Source organism: Oncorhynchus nerka, linkage group LG7, assembly GCF_034236695.1.
Source record: "Oncorhynchus nerka isolate Pitt River linkage group LG7, Oner_Uvic_2.0, whole genome shotgun sequence".
Taxonomy (NCBI): domain Eukaryota; kingdom Metazoa; phylum Chordata; class Actinopteri; order Salmoniformes; family Salmonidae; genus Oncorhynchus; species Oncorhynchus nerka.
The window spans coordinates 72,599,691-72,612,301 of record NC_088402.1 but is presented as its reverse complement, the minus strand read 5'-3'; the positions used below and the strand labels follow the sequence as shown (position 1 = coordinate 72,612,301).

At 44.0% G+C, this 12,611-nt stretch overlaps 1 protein-coding gene across 1 annotated transcript in view; it reads left to right on the top strand.

Moving 5' to 3' along the window:
• The first annotated feature begins 1,028 nt into the window (after positions 1-1,028).
• LOC115132321 (rap1 GTPase-activating protein 1-like) overlaps positions 1,029-12,611 on the top strand; it is a 55,617-nt gene continuing 44,034 nt past the window's right edge. Inside the window, exon 1 of the mRNA XM_065020798.1 lies at positions 1,029-1,068. The gene's annotated coding sequence lies outside the window, so the exon portion shown is untranslated. The remainder of the gene's footprint in view (positions 1,069-12,611) is intronic.

Sequence of the window (12,611 nt, the reverse complement as noted above, 5' to 3'; positions counted from 1 at the left end):
TCTCTCCACTGGCTTCCAGTTGAAGCTCGCATCCGCTACAAGACCATGGTGCTTGCCTACGGAGCTGTGAGGGGAACGGCACCTCAGTACCTCCAGGCTCTGATCAGGCCCTACACCCAAACAAGGGCACTGCGTTCATCCACCTCTGGCCTGCTCGCCTCCCTACCACTGAGGAAGTACAGTTCCCGCGCAGCCCAGTCAAAACTGTTCGCTGCTCTGGCCCCCCAATGGTGGAACAAACTCCCTCACGACGCCAGGACAGCGGAGTCAATCACCACCTTCCGGAGACACCTGAAACCCCACCTCTTTCAGGAATACCTAGGATAGGATAAAGTAATCCTTCTCACCCCCCTTAAAAGATTTAGATGCACTATTGTAAAGTGGCTGTTTCACTGGATGTCTTAAGGTGAACGCACCAATTTGTAAGTCGCTCTGGATAAGAGCGTCTGCTAAATGACTTAAATGTAAAATGTAAATGTAAATATATTCCATTGCATGAGCCTCGTCAGTTGGCATCATTTGAATGAACATTCTACATTACCATGGAAATTATTGCATCACAATACCAGGCAGCCATTGTGAGAGTACCCATTAGTTTACATTTCAAATTACCAGGGCTAGAACTTCCAAGTCCATTCTATTCATTCTATTTCTATGTGTACTGCACTGTCTCTCTTTGTTAGAAAACAAACAAACATGAAATATTCATGTTGTTGACAGTGCTCCCATCTCTTGGGTTACCCCCTGTATTACAATGGTTGATTATAGTAGATTGAGATGGCTGGATTGTGAGAAGTATTGTTAAAAAGGCCAGCTCCTTTATACAGCTGTTCTAGCACTGGTCCTTCGAGCCAGATCATTTCTAGAATAGCTGTATGAAGCTGGCTTTTTAATGAGCACAATACCTTAAACACAAATCTATTTTTTTTGTAGTGTAATTTGGCCAAATCCAGCAATTCCACAGAACAACAGTGAATGGATAATAAGGGACAGCAGCCAGACTAACTCTCACCTCTGTTTCGTTCTTTTTAGAGTGGACAAGACCTTCTCCAGGGCCAGAAGCATATGGTGAGTTGCTCATCTTCTGATTCTGTGTCATGTAGAATCAGCTACAATACGTTCTAATCGAATGTACAGTGCATTCAGAAAGTATTCAGACCCCTTCCCTTATTCCACATTTTGTTACGTTACAGCTTTATTCTAAAATAGATTAAATTAATTGTATTCCTCATCAATCTACACACAATACCCCATAATGACAAAATTAAAACAAGTTTAAAAAAAATACAGAAATACCGTATTTATATAACCATTCACACCATTTGCTATGAGACTCGAAATTCATGAGCTACGAGGCTCAGATCCATTCTGTTTCCATTGATCATCCTGGAGATGATTCTACAACTTCATTGGAGTCCACCTGTAGTTAATTCAATTGATTGGACATGATTTGGAAAGGGTCACACCTGTCTACAGTGCCTTACAAAAGTATTCATCCCCCTCTCCATTTTACCTATTTGGTTGCATTACAACCTGTAATTTAAATGGATTGTTATTTGGATTTCATGTAATGGACATACGCAAAATAGTCCAAATTGGTGTAGTGAAATGAAGAAGAAAAAAAAGCTAAGAAAAAAACCCAGAAAGTGAAGCCCCTAAATAAGAGCTGGTGCAACAAATTACCTTCAGAAATCACATAATTAGTTAAATAGGGTCCACCTGTGTGCAATCTAAGTTTCACATGATCTGTCACATTATCTCAGCATATATACACCTGTTCTGAAAGGCCCCAGAGTCTGAAACACCTTTAAGCAAGGGGCACCACCAAGCAAGCAGCACCATGAAGACCAAGGAGCTCTCCAAACAGGTCAGGGACAAAGTTGTGGAGAAGTACAGATCAGGGTTGGGTTATAAAAAAATATCAGAATCTTTGAACATCCCACGGAGCACCATTATATCCATTATTTTAAAAATGGAAAGAATATGGCACCACAACAAACCTGCCAAGAGAGGGCCGCGAGTATCTGTCTATAGGACCACTTTAAGCCGTACACCCCACAGAGCTGGGCTTTATGGAAGAATGGCCAGAAATAGCCATTACTTAAAGAAAAAAATAAGCAAACACGTTTGGTTTTCGCCAAAAGGCATGTGGGAGACTCTCCAAACATATGGAAGAAGGTACTCTGGTCAGACTAAAATTGAGCTTTTTGGCCATCAAGGTAAACACTATATCTGGCGCAAACCCAACACCTCTCATCACCCTGAGAACATCATCCCCACAGTGAAGCATCGTGGTGGCAGCATCATGATGTGGGGATGTTTTTCCATCGGCAGGGACTGGGAAATTGGCAGGGACTGGGTCAGAATTGAAGGAATGATGGATGGTGCTAAATACAGGGAAATTCTTGAGGAAAACCTGTTTCAGTCTTCCAGAGATTTGAGACTGGGACAGAGGTTCACCTTCCAGCAGGACAATGACCCTAAGCATACTGCTAAAGCAACACTTGAGTGTTTTAAGGGGGAGCATTTAAATGTATTGGAATGGCCTAGTCAAAGCCCAGACCTCAATCCAATTGAGAATCTGTGTTATGACTTAAAGATTGCTGTACACCAGCGGAACCCATCCAACTTGAAGGAGCTGGAGCAGTTTTGCCTTGAAGAATGGGCAAAAATCCCAGTGGCTAGATGTGCCAAGCTTATAGAGACATACCCAAAGAGACTTGCAGCTGTAATTGCTGCAAAAGGTAGAGGGTAGTGCGAACAGCCCAGTACATCACTGGGGCCAAACTTCCTGCCATCAAGGACCTCCATACCAGGCAGTGTCAGAGAAAGATCCTAAAAGTTGTCCAAGACTTCAGCCACCCTAGTCTTAGACTGTTCTCTCTGCTACCGCACGGCATGCGATACCGGAGTGCCAATTCTAGATCCAAGAGGCTTCTAAACGGCTTCTATTCCCAAGCCATAAGACTCCTGAACACCTAATCAAGTGGATACTATTTGCAGGACAGTCTGAGCACTGATGAAGGGATTGTGCGTTCCTGTATTGTTGGTTGGGGGCTTGTAAGTAAGCATTTCGCTGTAAGGTCTGCACTGTTGTATTCGGCGCATGTGACTAATAACATTTGATTTGATTTGAAGAATGGGATAAAGTGCCAAGCTTTTAGCGTGTTACCCAAGAAGACTGAAGGCTATAATCGTTGCCAAAGGTGCTTCAACAAAGTAATGAGTCAAGGGTCTGAATACTTATGTAAATGTAAATTTCTTTTTTTTATATATATATATATATATATATATATATATTTTTTTTTACATTTGCCAACATTTCTAAAAACCTGTTTTTTGTTTTGTCGTTATAGGGTATTGTGTGTAGATTGATGATGGGGGGGGGGGGGGGGGACAATTTTAATCAATTTTAGAATAAGGCTGTAATGTAACAAAATGTGGAAAAAGTCAAGGGGTCTGAATACTTTTTGAGTACACTGTTTGCCATTTAGCAGACACTTTTCTTCAAAGCGACTTACAGGCATACATGTATACATTTGTGTGGTCCCAGGAATCAAACCCACTATCCTGGCATTGCAAGTGTCATGCTCTGCCAACTGAGCTACAGAGGACCACATTGTCCATAAGTTGCAGTATTTTGAGAGACACTATATATACAAAAGTATATGGACACCCCTTCACATTAGTGGATTAGGCTATTTTAGCCACACCCACTGCTGACAGGTATATAAAATGGAGCACACAGAAATGTAATCATCATAGACAAACATTAGCAGTAAAATGGCCTTACTGAAGCGCTCAGTGACTTCAACATGGCACCATCATAGGATGCCACCTTTCCAACAAGTCAGTTCATCAAATATCTGCTCTGCTAGAGCTGCCCCGGTTAACTGTAAGTGCTGTTATTGTGAAATGGAATAATCTAGGAGCAACAACGGCTCAGCCGTGGAGTGGTAGGCCACACAAACTCACAGAATGGGACAGCCAAGTGCTGAAGCGCATACCGCGTGAAAATCGCCTGTCCTCAGTTGCATCACTCACTACCGAGTTCCAAACTGCCTCTGGAAGCAACATCAGCACAATAACTGTTAGTCGGAAGCTTCATGAAATGGGTTTCCATAGCCAAGCAGCCGCACACAAGTCTAAGATCATCATGCGCAATGCCAAACGTCAGCTGGAGTGGTATAAAGCTCGCCGCTATTGGACTCTCGAGCAGTGGAAACACGTTCTCTGAAGTAATGATTCACGCATCATCATCTGGGAGTCCGATGGATTTATCTGGGTTTGGTGGATGCCAGGAGAACGCTACCTGCCCCAATATATAGTGCCAACTGTAAAGTTTGGTGGAGGAGGAATAATGGTCTGGGGCTGTTTTTCATGGTTCGAGCTCGGCCCCTTAGTTCCAATGAAGGCAAATATTAACTCTACATCATATAATGACATTCTTGATGATTCTGTGCTTCCAACTTCGTGGCAACAGTTTTAGGGAAGGCCCTTTCCTGTTTCAGCATGACAATGCTCCCTTGCATAAAGCGTGATCCATAAAGAAATGGTTTGTCGAGATAGGTGTGGAAGAACTTGACTGGCCTGCACAGAGCCCTGACCTCAACCCCATCAAACAACTTTGGGATGAATTGGAATGCCGACTGCGAGTCAGGCCTAATCGCCCAATCTCACTCACGCTCTTGTGCTAAATGGAAGTAAGTATCTGCAGCAATATTCCAACATCTAGTGGAAAGCCTTCCCAGTAGACAGGAGGCTGTTATAACAGCAAATGGGGGACCAACTCCTAATTAATGCCCATGATTTTGGAATGAGATGTTCGACGAGCAGGTGTCCACATATTTTTGGTATTGTAGTGTACATAGAGGTGAATGAAAAGTAAGGCTTTTGGCTCTCTACAGGGCATTCAGTTTGTGAGACATTAGTGAGACACTAGTAATATGATACGAACTTGAACAGTATCACTTAAGAGGCAACAGAGTAAGCAAGATAAATGAGCCACTGAGAGAGACGACGAGCATGGGACACTGTCCCGTCCAATCGCTCTCCCTGCCTGCAGTCCCCCTCCCAGGTCCCGTTGCCACAGTAACTGCAGGCAGGCACTGCCTAACTGTTCTGCAGTGTTGGCAGCATAGGGTGGTGCTGATGCGCAGGCAAGGTGAGGCTGAGGCTCTGTTGTGATGCGGAGTGGACCTGGCACCAGCACTGCAGACACACAGACAGGAGCAGATGGAGCACACCTCTCCCTGGCTGTCCTGAAGGTTGAAAGGTAGCACTGGATGTCCTGGATGTCAGCCCGACCTCCAACCCTCTCTCTCTAGGTGACTGCACCGGGATAGTTCCTCTCTGCCTTGTCCCTGTGAGAGTACACCCTCAGGACCCTCCATTCTCTGCCTGGTTGAGCCAGGCCTGCATTACTCAACACTACCTGGAACACAGGAGGAGAGGGGAGTGGGACCTGTACTTCCTGACACTGCAGAGCACGTAATGCAAGGATGGAGTCAGACAATTCGGGAATACAGTGTTATTTTAAGTTTCTGTTGTAATACTTATTAGCTGAATGTAATTTGGTGGTCAATAGGAGCCTTGCGTTGGTCTGCGCAACCTCTTTCTCTGGGCTGAAGTATTCCTTGGTAGACCGGATCAACGCTTGGAACAAAAAAGCATGGCCAACTGGGAGGAGCATAGTTGAAAGTTGAATGACACAGGCTGTACATGGTATCAGCTATCCTCAAAGTCCTTTCTCAACGTCTCTCCAATGTGGAAAAAAAAACGAATTGCTAACAAAGCCAAAGGGATCGTCTGGCTGCATTTACATTTCAGGCTTGGACAGAGGGCTTCCAGAAAGTTCTGTTTGTTTTGTAGGCCCACATAGAGGTCTTGTTGCAGGAAACATCACACAGTACAAGGTATTATAGAGAAGCCTAGTGCTTCTATTATAGAGAAGCCTATTACCCTCTAAACAAGGACAATAAAAGCACAAGACACCAACATGCCTTGCTCACCTTTCCGAATTGGAAGGCCAAAAAGATTCTGGTGAGTTTACCTTTCGTTTGTGCGATAGAAAGGAATTCTTCCATTGTTTTTGCATGTAGAAATAGCAAGGGCATTTTCTGTGCATAATCACATATTGATAAGGGTATTTGTTGACCCACTTCACTTGGGATAAGCCTGAAGACGCCAGATTAGAATTTACCAAGTGCAGATAACCTTGTGTTCAGACCTTTGATTGGCCCATTGGAAAACCATATCAGCAAATTGGAATTTGATTAGAAGCAGATGCTGCTAAAATGCTAGCGTGATTTTCTCTACTTCTTCATAATGGTGCCAGTTTTTTTATTTCTCAGGTAGATGGCTTACTTCCTACAACAGATATTTGGGATAAATGGCACTTTTGTTGATTTGCAATCTCCTCTGTGACCAGTCTGTTTCTCCCTATTGGTCTTCCCTTTGAGTTATTTAGGTTAGTGCCTGTACCTACCTGAGACATTAGCATTAACACTGAGCTGTGCAGTAAAGACAGTTTGAGAGTGATTAGCTCCCCTCATGCTGTATGGGCTCATTAGCATTTACTGTGGAACCAGGATTCAGCACTCTGTGTTTGCTCAATGTCATGTCATGTACTGCAAAGGACAGAGCCAGGACAGAGCCAGTCTGTGAACGATCTACTGTACATGCTTTCATCTCCCTTTATCATTCCTGCTGCTACTGCCGGATTTGAATAATCCTCTGGGAAACACATGTGAATAACTCACAAGATTTTATCATGGTCATCCACATTTTTACTTGTTGTCAGACAAGGTCTTAGAGTGAGCACTTGTGTCACAGAAACAGCTGGACCCCCATTTAACCTGTGGCCGTCTCTCTAAAAGCCTCTGAAAGGGATAGCAGTAATTGGTTGGAATCCCATTTTGGTTGGTAAGCTGACAGGGGAGAAAGACGGAAGACAGAGGATGAAGGGAGAAAGATAGAGGATGAAGGGAGGAAGATAGAGGATGAAAGGAGGAAGATAGAGGCTAAAGGGAGGAAGATGGAGGATGAAGGGAGGAAGATGGAGGATGAAGGGAGGAAGATGGAGGATGAAGGGAGGAAACTGGAGGATGAAGGGTGGAAGATGGAGAATGAAGGGAGGAAGATGAAGGATGAAGGGAGGAAGATGGAGGATGAAGGGAGGAAGATGGAAGATGGAGGATGAAGGGAGGAAGATGGAGGATGAAGGGAGGAAGATGGAGGATGAAGGGAGGAAGATGGAGGATGAAGGGAGGAAGATCGAGGATGAAGGGAGGAAGATGGAGGATGAAGGGAGGAGGATGAAGGGAGGAAGATGGAGGATGAAGGGAGGAAGATGGAGGATGAAGGGAGGAAGATGGATGATGAAGGGATGAAGATGGATGATGAAGGGATGAAGATAGATAATGAAGGGAGGAAGATGGAGAGTGGAGTGCCTGAGGTGTTGTGTAAGAAGCTTCTCCCCCTACCTCCCTTACCCTCCCTCCTAGACCATACTCCTCCCCTCTGTCCATAGAGCTAGGGGATTAATGTGCCAGCCAGCCTCTCCACTCCTCATGTGGTGGACCCTGAGCCTCAATCAGGGCCATCCATGCCCCAGCTCCCCCCAGAGAGACCTCACACAGGCAGGCTACTCCTGCAGATACACTCACTATCAACACAGGCCGCAGGGCCCAAGGTTTACACAACCACAACCTCTCTCTCAAGGAAGGATACTGATTCTTGGAATCAGTTTTACAGGGGAACAAAATGTCATGCCCGTTGTCAAATGATCTGTTTCAATGTATGTCTAAATGAGCAGACACTGCTAATTTGTTGAGGCATATTTCACAATATTACACTTCAGGCACGGTGGTTTAGAAAAGGGTGTTGTATGGGTGGTGTATGCTGTGACTTTGCCTGTGGTTGTATGCCCTCTAGTGGCCAAGTGTACCCTACCCAATGGATTCAGCCTCTAGCTTGAAAGTCTAAAAGATTTGCATTCAGGAAATTGATTTTGTCATTATGTTCTGTGAACACCCACTGCTGAACCCTCCCTCTGTTTAGGGTAAAATTAGAGATTAGAGATGTCATTGTGCACGCTCCTCTATTTGTGTACTCTCCAGGACCAGGGAAGAGGCCCAGCAGTCACTGAGTATGTAACCCAGGCTTACAGATGTAGGAACTTAATTTGGTCACCCTCTTGCAGGAGAACTTTCCTGCAGTGCAAGACTTTTAAAATGTTTTGTGTATTTGAGGTTTAAAAAGGCTTCCACTTTTTCAAGTTTGGCCTTTTCCCTTGTATTATTCACCACAATGTATTAACCACTACAAATATTGCCATGAATTATAATCCACATAATAATTCACATTCTCATGTTGTGGCAAACTGGTTCAAATTAAGATGTCAACTTGCATGTGCACACTCCTCTGTGCATGTAGCTAGCTGAGTTGTCTGGCTGGCAGAGAGAGGGGGACAGGGGGGGGGGGGGAACACTGTCATACCCAATCAGCCAAGACCTTCTATCTGTGTCTCCTTCAGCCTGCTGTCTGTCCTGTCTGACTAAATATAGCAAGAGAGAAACAAGCTAACCCCCTGGTTCTAACTTCTCACAGACACACCAGTCCAAATACAGTCAATCAAAGATGTCACAAAGTGCTCATACAGAAACCCAGCCTAAAACCCCAAAGAGCAAGCAATGCAGATGTAGAAGCACGGTGCACGTGCTTCTACGGTGGCTAGGAAAAACTCCCTAGAAAGGCAAGGACCTAGAAAGAAACCTAGAGAGGAACCAGGCTCTGAGGGGTTGCCAGTCCTCTTCTGGCTGTGCTGGGTGGAGATTATAAGAGTACATGGTCATTAAGGCCAGATTGTTCTTCAATATGTTCAAAAGTTCATAGATGACCAGCAGGGTCAAATAATAATCCCAGTGGTTATAGAGGGTGCAACAGTTAAGCACCTCAAGAGTAAATAAATGTCAGTTGGATTTTCTTAAACGAACATTCAGAGATCAAGACACCAGGTGTGGTAATCTTCACAGAAAACTTTGTTCTTTTCTCATTTGATATCGAGTTTGAATTTGTCACATTTGGTAGCCTTTTGGGTAGTTTAGTTTTATTTTCCGCTTAAAGCGGCAATCAACAGTTGGAACAATAACAAAGGTATCCCTGCCTCTGTTTCAGTAAAAAGCTACGGGATGGGGCTGGAGAAATTATAGTTTTAACCATGTATTGAATTGTGAGGCTATATAGTGTTTGTTTAAATGTCCTTTATTTGGAGTAAAACAAATGTATATTTGGGGTTATGATAGGGTACGACAGTTGGACTAAGCTCATGAAGCATTTCTAAGTTATATTCTTCAAGAATCAATGGGTGCATATCATTAATTAATTAAATGTATAAATGTATGTAACAACTGCAGATTGCCCCTTTAATATTATTATCCTGTGTGTTAACATCTTTGAACATGTACACATTTCCTATATGATATTCTTACCTTTATTTAAACAGTGAGTCACCATTGAGACCTGGGTCTCTTTCACAAGGGAGCCCTGCACATACAATTCATAGACAAATCAAATCTAAATGAGATTATTAAGTAAGATGTAATACAGTACAACAAGCAATCAAGAGAAACAGACACATTCCTCAGCAAATAGTTCCCCAATCAATGTGTGTAATTGCCCAAGCTGCATCAGAGCGTCCAATTGCAGTGTATTTTGCAGTTGGTTCCAAAAATGAGGAGAATTCGGTGGAGGCCCGAGGAACTTCAAGAGTTAACCAACCCTGTGAGCAGGTCTGAAATCTCATGTTTTTTTATACTTGAACAACGAAGTTAGATAAGTTGGCCTTCCACATTAAGGTCCTTTAAGGATGAACCATCTGTGATGTGTGTGGATTGTTAAACAGCATACAATAGGATGTCCTTTGTGGGAAGGCTAGATACAGGAGAATTTGTGTTTTAAGCCAACAGAGGCCAGTCACTGAGCTGAGGTTAGATGATTCCAGTACATTTTACACTCTACTTCCTGTTTAGAGGAGGTTTAAAGACATGCTCCAGTACTTTGGCGACTAAGAAAATATTTTTTAAACCTCCCACTTTGGACTGGTTGTGTCAGTGTGTAGTTCATACATGCCTAATCTATAAGCAGAATTACTGCCACACATTGCAGGGCGGTCCCAACAGCTCAGTGGACACAGCAGAGAGCGCAAGAGAGAGAACAATGACGTGATGCACATGTCTGTGTAACAATTTAGCTTCCGTCCCTCTCCTCACCCCTACCTGGGCTCGAACCAGGGACCCTCTGCACACATTGACAACAGCCACCCTCGAAGCATCGTTACCCATCGCGCCACAAAAGCCACGGCCCTTGCAGAGCAAGGGAAACAACTACTTCAAGGTCTCAGAGCGAGTGAAGTAACTGATTGAAACGCTATTAGCGCGTACCCCGCAAACTAGCTAGCCATTTCACATCGGTTACATCTGCCCATATGTGAAGTAGTACGCAATTTACTGGGATCACTTTGTCTCGTGAGTGCTACTTTCAGAACTACTGGCTAAAAAGTATTCCAAAGTAGGGATTTTCTCTTCCTATTTTGTTATTGTTATCTGATTGACAGACTGACAGACAGCACTCAGTGATAACGAGGGAGGATCCAAGTTTATTATTCCTAGCAGAATAATACATCACAACAGAGAGATACAAGTGATTGTTTTTGTTTCCCACTGTTGTTTAAAAGGCATCATGGTGATTTCCCCAGGGTGTTATTTTCCAGGAATATCTGGGCAGGCAAGGAGGGAGGGAGGCAGCTGCAGTGAAAACATTGGGGATTGGGAATCTAAAGCTGCAAGAGAGAGGATATGGTTTATTGAGAATCACCTGCTCTTTTTAATGCATACTAATGATACAGACAACTGTAAGCGGGAGGCAAAGGTAAATAAGGTGCATGTAGGATGCTGGTCTCACACAACACTTTGCTCACAAATGGAACACTTTACTTAGTCATTCAACATATCGAAAGAGCTAACATTTTGAAAGAGCAATAGATTGTATTTTGTCTGCCAACAGATTGTCATTGTTTCATGACTTACAAGTGGCCCCATTTGTAGATATTTGAAAGAACAAGAGTCATGCTTCAAGCTTTCCCAGACTGTGCTATATTTGCCCTCGCAGCCAAACACTCTTGATAAGGAACAACTAAGAGAACTGTTTCCTTATCGTTAAATGACAGGCCAAATGGACCTTCCCAAATGGCTTTTGTTGAGGAACCAATTAAGAATGACTCTCTATCAGACTAATCTGCCTTTTGACTGCGGTCCAATATTAGCAAGATCTGCTGTCTCTTAAGGCTAGAAGTAGTTTTCATTTGGAAGGGGAGATTATGGTCTTAAAACGCACTCTGCTGCCAGAGGAGAATGTTGAGAATGATGCACTTTTAGTAGGATATGCAATTCATCATATCTGCCTAGAGGTGACCTGTGTGTCATATTGCTCTGAGCGGATGGGATAGGACATAGCATGCCAGCGTGTGTGATGCCTGTAACACATAATGTCTGGCTCCATGCAGAAAAAAACACACGGAGAGACGAATACTATTGCACGCATAATGAGTACTTGAATTGTAATGTTTACGATAAAAGAAACTTGTAAATGTGCGTGCGCATCATCTTTTGAAACAAAACACACACACACACACACACACGCACACGCACACGCACACGCACGCACACACACACACACACACACAGAGGAGACAGTGATGCATCACCTCAGCTCCCATCCCTCTGAAATTGTACCCATTCCGGACAGCTCTATCACACCGCCTGGGGGCTGGGGTGGGGGTGAAGATTTCAAGGGCCCCTGAAGGGAGCAGGTGGATCTCAGTCCACAACACATATGGACTACTCCTGTCTGTGGCTGTTAGAGGAAAAGGAAGGACAGGGTAGTACAGGAGTGACTGGTGGAAGCCAGACCAGACCAGAGCAGACCGGGCCAAAGCAGAGCAGGGCAGCAGGTGATGTTGTCATGTGACCTATTTAGAACAGATTAAGCCAGAGGCTGACTGAAAACATCTGAGCTCCTCATTGTCATGATGCTAATGTATTAGAGGAATGGGGGACCATGGGAACCATGGAGGACATGCAGGATATATATTTCAATGTATGTAGCAGACTTCCTCCTTATCTTTAAATATCAGTGTTTTTTTTAAGGAATTAGAGATAATCTACAGTGATGCTGGACCAAATAGTGTCGTGTGGGCCGGCCATTCGTTGGTCCAATTCCTCCTGAGGTGATGCTGGAGGGTGTTACCTTGCCTGGGCTGGGATGTTCAATCCCTCCTTCTCTCATTGACCTTTAATACACAACATTCATACATACTGTACATGATGTCCCATCTGTTCTCTCCTCCTCTCCTCACCTCCCTGGCCCCTTCACAGCAGGGTCATCTGGGCTGAGGGAGGGATGGGGGGGATGTAGTGACAGAGGGAGGGAGGGAGGACAGGCTATCACACCAGTCAAACCCCTAATCAACATGAATAGACCATCTGTTATCCTAGGCAGAGCAATATGAACACTGTAATAGTTCATTTTACAACTGTGATAGATCACATTGA